The sequence below is a fragment of the Aquarana catesbeiana genome, linkage group LG03 (assembly GCF_042186555.1).
Source record: "Aquarana catesbeiana isolate 2022-GZ linkage group LG03, ASM4218655v1, whole genome shotgun sequence".
Classification (NCBI taxonomy): Eukaryota; Metazoa; Chordata; class Amphibia; order Anura; family Ranidae; genus Aquarana; species Aquarana catesbeiana.
The window spans coordinates 436,740,514-436,752,903 of NC_133326.1; the positions used below are offsets into that span (position 1 = coordinate 436,740,514).

The window sequence follows — 12,390 nt, forward strand, 5'->3', positions numbered from 1 at the left end:
AAAAAAAATAAAAAACTTGATTTTAAAAAACCAAAAAAATTAAAAAACTTGATTTTCAAAAACCAAAAAAATAAAAAACTTGATTTTCAAAAACCAAAAAAAATAAAAAACTTGATTTTAAAAAACCAAAAAAATAAAAAACTTGATTTTAAAAAACCAAAAAAAATAAAAAACTTGATTTTAAAAAACCAAAAAAAATAAAAAACTTGATTTTAAAAAACCAAAAAAAATAAAAAACTTGATTTTAAAAAACCAAAAAAATTAAAAAACTTGATTTTAAAAAACCAAAAAAATTAAAAAACTTGATTTTAAAAAACCAAAAAAATTTAATATACAAACTTTATTAAAAAAAAATAATAAAAACAAAAATAACTTGATAAAAAAAAAAACATAAACAAAAAAATTGCTTTAAAAAAAAAAAAAAAAAAAAACAAAACTTGATTTTCCCAAAACAAAAAAAAAAGCCTGTTTGTGAAAATCAAAAAGCCAAAAATATTTTTTTGTGGATTAGGTATAAATATTTAGATATAATTATATTTTGCTACATTATTAAGATATCATTCTATTTTTGTCTATGAACATTTTATACTAAATGCAGAACGGAATGCATAACAACCATTAATAAAAACATCTCCTTATAGGAATTAAATAAATGTGTGGTTTGTTATTTCAAGGCTCAGTATCATTTTAGTTATAATTGTAAAAAAGTTGTTTACAGTGGCAATGGAGCTTATTTAGACATTTAAAATTACAATACAGTTGGCACTACAACTGCTCGACCATAACCTAGGAGACAGCCCAAAAGAAAGGCAAGCAATAAATATAATGCAAGATTTCATCAATAATTTTTTTATTGTCAAAAATTATATATCCTGGCCCATTGCAATGGCCCCCCTACCCATAAAATAATTAACATATTGCTGTCTAACTTGACGGGCACTTTGGGGGGCCAAGCCAGTACGGACAGTATCCAGGCCTGTAAGGTTGGCTTCTATTTGTCCGGCCTCAGGCCCAACTGTGCCTATATAATTTGTAGAATGTTTATTTAAAAAGTTGTGCAGAATGCAGCACGATAAAACGATAAAATTAAGTTTGTATTCCGCCAAATTAATGGCTGTTTGAAACAGGCGGAACCGGCTGGCCAGAATTCCAAACGCATTCTCAACCACTCTTCTAGCTCTGGCCAGCCGGTAATTAAAAACCCTCCTCTCCGGGGTGAGGGTTCTTTGGGGGAATGGCCTCATGAGGTGCTTGCTGAGAGCGAAGGCTTCATCGGCAATGAAGACAAAGGGGAGTCCTTCCACGTTATCCTCATCAGGTGGCAATCCCAGGCCACCACTCTGGAGACGCTGGCAGAACTCCGTCTGGGCAAATACTCCTCCATCCTCCATCCGGCCATTCTTCCCCACGTCCACATATAAAAAATCATAGTGTGCCGACACCACCGCCATTAAAACAATACTGTGGAACCCCTTATAATTAAAATAATATGACCCCGAATGGGGTGGTGGCACAATGTGGACATGTTTCCCATCTATAGCCCCTCCACAATTGGGAAAGTCCCAACGGCTGGCAAAATGGGATGCCACAGTCTGCCATTCCTGTGGCGTTGAAGGAAACTGGGAAATCAAACAAGAAAACCAAAATCAATTAATTTGGAAGCTAACATTGCAAGAAAATTAGACAATTAAAAACATTATTCCCCAGCATCAGTATAACATTCAATAATTTAATTGTTCTGGAATAACTAATATGGAAAGGCACACTTATCAGATTGCTCACCCCCTCTGATGGAACATTGATTACATTTTAGGGGGTTGTGAAATCCCTAAAAAAAATTACTTTTAGGACACGCAGGAATTTAGGGACTAAAAAGGCTACAAGACTGCAGTTGTCGCACTCTGCAGGTGCAGTTGCTAACCAGCTTACAGTAAATGAGGTAATGGAAAAAGGCATTCATGTTGCAAGGAGTACACAATCACATGCAAGGGCAATTAATGAAAACACTTTGAGGCTTGCATATGATTTGATGATGGAAATCAGCAGAGCTTCTGCTCATTTACTAAAGCACTGGAACAAATGCACTTGTAGAGTGCACATGCATTTTGCAAAGTGCAACATATATTTGCTTTAGACAAATCAACACCACAGAACATTCCAGCAAATTTTAACGAGGGTGGGGGTGGGGGGGTTGTGAAATCTAGATAATTGCTCATTAGCAGCACACTATTTGGAGTGAGTTTAGGTGGGGGGGGGGGGTTGTGAAATCTAGATAATTGCTCATTAGCAGCACACTATTTGGAGTGAGTTTAGGTGGGGGGGGTTGTGAAATCTAGATAATTGCTCATTAGCAGCACACTATTTGGAGTGAGTTTAGGTGGTGGTGGGGGGGGTGGGGGGGTTGTGAAATCTAGATAATTGCTCATTAGCAGCACACTATTTGGAGTGAGTTTAGGTGGTGGGGGGGGGGGGGTGGGGGGGTTGTGAAATCTAGATAATTGCTCATTAGCAGCACACTAAATACACTCAAACAAAATACATTCCAAATGAGTAGACTAGGTGGATATGTTCCCATCACTTCATGCTGGGAAGGTTATTGAAGGAAAATATACATGCATGACAAAAAATAACAGTAAAAAATTCCAGCATGTGTGAGGATAAAAAGGGGACATTCACACTATATTGCAATGATGGTAAGTAGTGTTTGAAGCAAGAAATACATCACATTATCAAAGATTACATAAAAGAACATGTGATGCTAATAAAAGAAAAATATCTTACCTTAATATAGTCCTTCTGCAGGACCTGTATGATGGCAGAACAGGTCTCTGGGATAATGATCCCCAGAGCCTGGGGGGAGATGCCTGTCGAGAACTTAAGGTCCTGCAGGCTTCTCCCTGTGGCCAAATACCGCAAGGTAGCGACCAGCCTCTGCTCCGGAGTGATGGCTTTCCTCATGCAGGTATCCTGCCTGCTGATATAGGGGGTCAGCAAAGCCAACAAACGGTCAAAAACGGGGTCCGTCATCCGGAGAAAGTTCCTGAAATCCTCAGGATTATTCTCACGGATCTCACGGAGCAAAGGCATGTGACAGAACTGGTCACGCTGAAGCAACCAATTCTTGGTCCATGAACTCCTCCTCGCCCTGTTCATGGACTGGTCTTGGGCTGAAGAATAAACTACAGCACCAAGCACATACAATGCACGAGCTCTACGACGAGTACGTACAGGTAACATGGCTTCAAAACGGTCGGCTGGTCAGAACGCACTAAACAGAACGCACTGAAGAACAGCAAGGCCTGTGAAGAACGACCTGAAAATCAGGAACGAGCGGCCAATAAAACAAAGATTTCTCAATGCCAACTGACCAAACGCACTGAAAAGCAGATACAAACCTCACAAGCACAGACTGAACAACAGTTAAAACGAACTGAAAAATACGAGTCTCACAAGCGCGAATCGTCTCTCACCAAACTTCTACTAACACGAGATAAACACGAGATTAGCAGAAGGAGCCCAAAGGGTGTCGTACGGGCTATTGAACTTCCGTTTTATAGTCTCGTCGGACTTGGTGTACGTCACCGCGTACTAGGCTGTCGTACTTTTGTGTGGTCGTGTGTGTGCAAGTCCGTTCGTAAGAAAGTCTGCCGCAAGTCCGCCGAAGGTACGTCGGAAGTCTGTCGGACAGGCTGTCGGACTTTTGTAGACGAAAAGTCCGACCGTGTGTACGCGGCATTAGAGTAATATGAGCAGGAGGGGGGACCTCCTTTTCTACTCTATACAAGACTTGTAGTTTGGATCTAATAGACAGTCCATGTTCAGCAACTAAACAAATCATCTTGTTTTGTGCTTGTGAGCTGTTGATATCTATATTCAGACTGGGAGGAAGTGGTATATGATGAAAGCACTCAAGCGGAGTGTGGGACGTTTCGTTACAAACACAAACCCAAAGCTCATGCGTAATAATAATTAATATTCTTGCACATGTTCCAGTGCAAAAAAGTTAGCAAACTCATTAACCACTTGCTGACCAGCCGCTGTCATTATAGTGCGGCAGGTCGGCTCTATTGCGCGAATCGCCGTAGGTGTATGTCGCTTCATGCAATAGATACAGTGGGCGCGCTTTACTTTCCTTCACAGTCCATAAGCTCTCCAGTGTGAGACTTGTCATGCTGGTCTTTCCAGGGACATGGCTGCTGATTGAAGATCGCAGTCTAATACCCCCTGCAGTCCCATCCTGGCATAATTACTTCATTGTCCTGTGCCCACTCAGTAGCCTTTATCTGATATCGGAGAAACATTTATGGTACAGAAATGTAGTCATAAAGAATCAATGTATATAAAAATAATACATTTAATAGCGAATAATCAGTTGATGAACATGATTTGTGACAGACAAAATGAATAAAAAACAATCAAACATATACAGATGATTAATACATGATTTACATGATATGTGAAATTTATAAAAGTTGTAATCTGATATGGTTGTCAGGGCAAACTTATACTTGGCACACATAGATGAACACTCTGAGTGTTTCATGGCCTGTTGCCAATCGTCAGGAGTTGGATGCATGAATGAGCTAAAAGGTAATGAATAAATTGTTAAATTATCTATAAGGGTCCACCACTCCCCATAGATGGGAAAAAGGCGGAGAGGAAAAGGAAAAAAGAAAAGAAGAAACACTTTCAGTATTACTTACAAAGCAATCCATAAATAATGGTCAGCTCTAGGGAATGGGATAGAATGGTGGCCCGACATAGATGGTCCCAACCGGGGTGGAGGCGGGAGATCCTTTAGACAGGACCCATGGGGAACAGTAGCCAGGGAGCGGGTCGGACAGTCACTATGCCATATAGTGAAATTTGTGCATAATTGACATCTGCCCAAATCTGTGTACAGATATAAAGCAAAATCATAAGAAGCAGTCAAAAAATGATGAGTTGCTTGACTGTGTGTGGGTGTGTGGGTGTGGGGTGAATGTGAGTGTGTATGCGTGCAAGTATAATCGAGTATGTGCAATGACAGGGAATGTGTAGATAATGAAATTAATTACATTAAATAAAAAAGTATATATACTGTATCAGATATGTGTTCATATACATATCAAAAACTATGGGTGCCAATTATAAGTTTGCCCTAACAACCATATCCTATTACAACTTTTATCAATTTCACATATCATGTAAATCATGTATTAATCATCTGTATACAGTTGATTGTTTATTATTCATTTTGTCTGTCACAAATCATGTTAATCAACTGATTATTCGCTATTAAATGTATTATTTTATACACATTGATTCTTTATGAATCATCGGTTTTATTATGCTTATTATTATTATGAATTACCCCTAGGGGATTGTGACTTTCAATTTACACATGTTTACCCCATACATTATTATACACCTCAACATGCCTCATGTAAAGTCCCAACTCCACTTCTTTTTTGTTTTCGCATAACAGGTCACATTCATTCCCCCATTTTTATTTTACTTAACACCCATATATGCCATATTTAATTTACTTTCCATTATTATTTTTTTATTTTTATTAATATTTTCAGTTGACCATCAATTAATATACCACTGCCCCATAATAGCTGATATAGAGAACGTTTCATCAAGGGGTGCTGCTATGCACTCCACTCTATTAACCTTCCAGGTCATGGGCATTGAGTCTGAATGACTGCGTCTCATGATCCGGGGTTACGATGAGCTTAGGTCCTTCCCCCCGCGCTCGTCTCTTCCATACGACGGGGGCGGGGTTGGACCTCGGCTCACCGACGTCATGTGAGTGTGCCCCGCGCTCGGCACCATATGACGGTGCTGTGCGAGAGCATGCTTCTTCCATCCCACGTTTTAGCAGAGGGGTACGGACGCCCGCAGGTTTGAGGGGGTCCTATACTCCTCTCCTTGGCTGCCACATGGTATACATTACGTTAGTGGGGATCCACCCAGGACCGGGGGTAGCCGGGGCTAGCCGGCATCTCACTCCACATGCCATCACCACGAGGAATGTTTTTTTGTGTTACACTTATTTTCAGTTCAGGTAATTGGGGACTTGCTTTATCACTCTACACACACACACAAACATACACGCACATACATATATACGTACACCAACATACATACAATATATATTTACATACATCAACACATACACATATAAACTCGCGCACACACTTATATACATGACCACTGCATATGCACTAATTATCCACTGGCACATTTTCTCATTTTTGATATGTATATGTACACATATCTGATACACAGTGTTTCACAAAAGTGAGTACACCCCTCACATTTTTTGTAAATATTTTATTATATCTTTTAATGTGACAACACTGAAGAAATTACACTTTACTACAATGTAAAGTATTGAGTGTACAGCTTGTATAAATTTGCTGTCCCCTCAAAATAACTCAACACACAGCCATTAATGTCTAAACTGGTGGCAACAAAAGTGAGTACACCCCTAAGTGAAAATGTCCAAATTGGGCTCAATTACTCATTTTCCCTTCCTGATGTCATGTGATATGTTAGTGTTACAAGGTCTCAGGTGTGAATGGAGAACAGGTGTGTTAAATTTGGTGTTATCGCTCTCACTCTCTCATACTGGTCACTGGAAATTCAACATGGCACCTCATGGCAAAGAACTCTCTGAGGATCTGAAAAAAAGAATTGTTTCTCTACATAAAAATGGCCTAGGCTATAAGAAGATTGCCAAGACCCTGAAACTGAGCTGCAGCACGGTGGCCAAGACCATACAGTGGTTTAACAGGACAAGTTCCACTCAGAACAGGCCTCGCCATGGTCGACCAAAGAAGTTGAATGCACGTGCTTAGCATCATATCCAGAGGTTGTCTTTGGGAAATAGATGTATAAGTGCTGCCAGCATTGCTACAGAGGTTGAAGGGGTGGGGGGTCAGCCTGTCAGTGCTCAGACCATACGCCGCACACTGCATCAAATTGGTCTGCATGGCTGTTGTCCCAGAAGGAAGCCTTTTCTAAAGATGATGCACAAGAACCCACAAACAGTTTGCTGAAGACAAGCAGACTAAGGACATGTTTTACTGGAACCATTTCCTGTGGTCTGATGAGACCAAGATAAACTAATTTGGTTCAGATGGTATCAAGCGTGTGTGGTGGCGACCAGGTGAGGAGTACAAAGACAAGCGTGTCTTGCCTACAGTCAAGCATGGTGGTGGGAGTGTCATGATCTGGGGCTGCATGAGTGCTGCCGGTACTGGGGAGCTACAGTTCATTGAGGGAACCATGAATGCCAACATGTACTGTGACATACTGAAGCAGAACATGATCCTTCCCTTTGGAGACTGGGCCACAGGGCAGTATTCCAACTTGATAAGGACCCCAAACATACCTCCAAGATGACCACTGCCTTGCTAAAGAAGCTCATGGTAAAGGTGATGGACTGGCCAAGCATGTCTCCAGACCTAAACCCTATTGAGCATCTGTGGGGCATCCTCAAACGGAAGGTGGAGGAGCGCAAGGTCTCTAACATACTCCAGCTCCGTGATGTCGTCATGTGCTGGAAAATAATGGTGGCCACACAAAATATTGACACTTTGGGCCCAATTTGGCCATTTATACTAAGGGGTGTACTCACTTTTGTTGCAAGCTGTTTAGACATTAATGGCTGTGTAGTGAGTTATTTTGAGGGGACAGCAAATTTACACTGTTATACAAGCTGTACACTCACTACTTTACATTGTAGCAAAGTGTCATTTCTTCAGTGTTGTCACATGAAAAGGTATAATAAAATATTTACAAAAATGTGAGGGGTGTATTTACTTTTGTGAGATACTGTATATACTTTTATATTTAATGTAATCAATTTCATTATCTACACATTCCCTGTCATTGCGCATACTCAATTTGCTTGCACGCATTCGCACTCACATTAACCCCACATCCACACACGGTCAAGCAACTCATTTTTTAACTGCTTCTTATGATTTTACTTTATATCTGTACACAGATCTTGGCAGATGTCAATTATGCACACATTTCACTATATGGCACTGTGTAGTGGCTGTACGACCCGCTCCCTGGCTACTGTTCCCCATGGGTCCTGTCTAGAGGATCTCCCGCCTTAACCCTGGTTGGGACCATCTATGTCGGCCACCATTCTATCCCATTCTCTGGAGCTGGCCATTATTTATGAATTGCTCTGTAAGGGTCCTTTCACACTGATAATAGTAGTGCCTGCAAACCGACCTGAAAGTGCCGCTGCTTTCATTCCAGTGTGAAAACCCCGAGGGCTTTCACACTGGAGCGGTGCGCTAGCAGGACGGGAAAAAAAGTCCTGCTAGCAGCATCTTCGGAGCGGTGAAGGAGCGGTGTATATACCGCTCCTTCACCGCTCCTGCCCATTGAAATCAATGGGACGGCGCGGCTATACCGCCGACGGTGGTTTTTAACTATTTCTCGCCCACTAGCGGGGGGTAAAACCGTCCCGCTAGCGGCCGCATACCGACGGTAAAGCGCTGCTTACAATAGCGGCGCTTTACCGCCGACGCCTGCCCCAGTGTGACAGGGCCCTAAATAATACTGAAAGTTTTTCTTCTTTTCTTTTTTCCTTTTCCTCTCTGCCTTGTTCCCATCTATGGATCCCTATAGATAATTTAACAATTTATTCATTACCTTTTAGCTCATTCATACATCCAACTCCTAAAGATTGGCAACAGGCCATGAAACACTCAGAGTGTTCATCTATGGGTGCCAAGTATAAGTTTGCCCTGACAACCGTATCATATTACAGCTTTTATCAATTTCACATATTACGTAAATAATGTATTAATCATCTGTATATATTTGATATTAATTTTGTCTGTCACAAATCGTGTTCCTCAATTGATTATTCGCTATTAAATGTATTATTTTTATATACATTGATTCATTATGACTAAATTTCTGTACCATAAATGTTTTCACCATTATCGGTTATGCTTATTATTATTATTATTATTATTAATTACCCCTAGGGGACTGTGACTTTCAATTTACTCATGTTTACTCCATACAATATTATACACATCAACATGCCTCATATAAAGTCCCAACTCCACTTCTTTTCGCATAACATTTAGGGATGGAGGTATGCTGATGTTGTTATTCTAGGTTGAGACAGGTCACATTCATTTCTAGTTTTCTTTATCTGATATCTTCTCTATTTGTGGGGTGCCTGAAGTGGTTAACAGCAGCGGGAGCCAGTGGCGCCACTGCTGTGTGTCAGCCAATCAGGAGGCGAGTCCCACGGCTGAGGAACTCCTGGACATTGCTGGAGAGATGGGGCTCAGGTAAGTATTAGGGGGTGTTGGGGTAGCTGCTGCACACAGAAGTTTTTTTCATCTTAATGCATAGAATGCATTAAGATAAACAAAAACCTTCTGACTTTACAACTTTAAGTTATGAACTGAAAGTAAAAGCATATGATTAGCCAGAAAAAAACACATCATAGTCGACCCAGCTTTTACACAGCCTGTGAAATGGAAACCTACATGGTTAATAAATGGCAACATAATTACACACCCCCTTGCTGTAGCTCGCCCTGTTTTTGTTTCACTTTCAAAGCTCATGCAGTAAAACGCCCAGTCATTCAACTTCCACCTTTCAACTACCAGATTTTTTTAGAAGGCAAAAGAAAAGATAACGTAAGGTAAGATCGTAAATTACTGAAATTCATACAAAAACAGCAGGAAATGAAAGCGTTTATAGTTGTTCGTAATGTTAATTTAAAAGTTGTGATTTTGTGTCAAGTATAGCTCACTTCCTGGTTTTACAATTATACATTTCTACCATTGCACTTACAATTAGAAAAAAGTCAAACAAAATTTTTAATGTACAGTTGATTTATTTAAGGATTTGTATGGGCCATAAGCATTTTTAATTATTTTTTTAGCTTTAAAGCTGTGAGGATTTCACCCAAATGTAGCGCTTTTCACAAAAAAATTGATATGCTGTTAAATTGATGTTGTGTGGTGTGTACCTCAAAAGTCTGTCCTTCTTCCTACTAAAAATGTTGTATACGCAGGGCTTTTTTTTTCTCAGTGAACAGGTGCAGGTACCCTCCCCACCCCCAACTCACCCTTGTCTCTGCCCACTACCCACCTCCAGCACCACCTCCTTTTAAAGAATAAATTCTTCAGCAGTAACAATAGATTATCCCACCAGCAACAATAAAACCCCCAGTAGCAACAGTAAATCCACCAAGATCAAAGTATTCTGGCGCATGCAGTATGTGAAGAGGCAGCACAGAAAGGTATACACCTATTTGAGCTGTGACTGTCCATAAGGTCCCTGGTTTAGTACCAAACAGAAGTCTATATACAAGGTGCATACGATGTGGGGCACTGGCGGCTGCTATCCTCAGAGTTGAGCCAGCTCAATCTCTATACCATCTTGAAGGAAAGCTTTCCTGAATCCTTGTCTTGGAGCCTGGTCTCCTGCCTTTGGTAGCCACATTCGTGAGTTTGGCTGTGTGGCTATTATTACCGTTACTGTTACCCTGTTGTGAATGTTCATGTTCTGATCTCTGGAAAGACCCTTTAAGGTACCTGTTCAATAGGGGGTCCCCTGATGGCTCCGCAATTTTCTTCCTCAGGAGACTGTCTCTATCTATGTACTGCTAGCGGTTGACTTACACCTGTGGCCTCATCCTGCATTGACACCTAACCTTTAAGGAACTCATACCTGCAGACTGTACCTGTGCTACAGGGGCTTCCTGATCCTTATTGGGATTTAAGGATCCTTATTGGAATTTAAGGATCACTACGGACCTCCCCATGGAGTTTCATTGACGCCTGTTGATCTTTACTCTTTGACCTGGGGTTCCCACCCCCATCATTAAGCCTAAGCTCTGCCTTTCTGCTTTACATTGGTTGGCCCTAAGGTCTATTGCAGGTAATGGGACTGACCAATGCTGACTTAATGTGTGGTGTTTCTTTTGTCCTGATCTGTTTTATTTTACAATTTGTATTGATGTTCACTGTGTATGGGTTGGCCTCCCCACCTCTGTTGTGTCCTTCCTACTCCCCCCTCCTCCCGCTCTTCCCTCCCACCTCCTCATCCAAACCCCTTCGCCGCTTTCCTGCTCCGTTCCCTCTTTTCCTCCTCCCTCTCCCTGCCCTACCCTCCCTTTTATGAGTGGTGGTGTTCAGGCCCCCCTCTTACTTACATTTTATTGTGGTTATTTTTTATATTATTGGTCATTCAGAAACTCAAGCGGGCCTTGGGGGGATGTGGACATTGTGCTTGCACTATTCCACCCCCCGCTCCCCTAAATTGCTACTACTCCAGATTCCTTTACTGTTAATGTTCTGTTTGATAATGTTGCTTCCCCCGATTTCTAGGGGGCTTTTTATACCCATCGTGCATACCTTTTTCCCATCCCCCTTCCCTATCCTACCTTACTAGGCCCCTTCCTCTCCTGACCTCACCCTTAGCCCTTTATCCCCACCCCTCCCACACACGCTTGATTCCGATATTTGTGGCCTGCAATTTCTTTATGCCCTATTTTATCTCCATGGGAGCTACTGTTGCCCTAACATTTGCAGCCATGTGTCCGGTGGTGGAGCCACCCCCCCAGACATCCTCTATTGTCGGGATGTATTCCACCTATTTGATGGTTTTTGTCTACAGCTACCATTTACCTCTTAATTTTCTTTCTTTTCTCTCTCTTTTTCCTTTGTTTCCCATTTTTTTCTCCCTCCCCCTTTCTTCTCTTCTCCCAGGGTCCTGGGCCCCTGCCTGAACAACAGCCACTTATTGACAGGGGCTTCTTTGTCCTTTTTTTGATGATAAGCATTTTCACTTTTTCACACCATGGCTACTCCCCTTCTGAAAATTCTCTCACAAAACATCCATGGCTTTAATTCGCTCCTTACGAGATCTAAGGTATTCCACCACCTTAAATCTCAACATGTGGATACAGTATGTTTGCAGGAGACCAGGTTTGCTCAGTCCTCCTCTCCCCGGTTTCTCTCCCTGCATTATCTATTGTTCTATACTGCCTCGGCCACTGAAAAACATAGAGGTGTTTTGATTGCATTCAAACGCAATTTTCCTTTCACTTGTGCGCTGGAGATTGCAGATCCTACTGGTCGGTACTTACTTTTGCAGGGCACTTTATGGGACCAAGATGTGAATATTGTTTCCTACTACGCACCTAATAGATTTCAACACAGGTTTTCCTCACACATCAGTAGAGTAGACTCCCAACACCAGAAGCACTTGCTCCTCCTCATGGGCTTTTCTAAATTCTGCCCTAGACAGACGATATGCGCAAGGGGCTACTCCCTCTCATGATCAGGCACATGAGGCTCAAGTGTGCACAGTTCTCCAAACCTTCGGTTTGATAGACGTCTG

The 12,390-nt window shown here is 41.5% G+C and overlaps 1 protein-coding gene across 2 annotated transcripts in view; it reads left to right on the forward strand.

Moving 5' to 3' along the window:
- The first annotated feature begins 9,571 nt into the window (after positions 1–9,571).
- STING1 (stimulator of interferon response cGAMP interactor 1) overlaps positions 9,572–12,390 on the forward strand; it is a 239,718-nt gene continuing 236,899 nt past the window's right edge. For both annotated transcript variants that reach the window (XM_073620792.1, XM_073620793.1), the window contains exon 1: positions 9,572–9,682. The gene's annotated coding sequence lies outside the window, so the exon portion shown is untranslated. The remainder of the gene's footprint in view (positions 9,683–12,390) is intronic.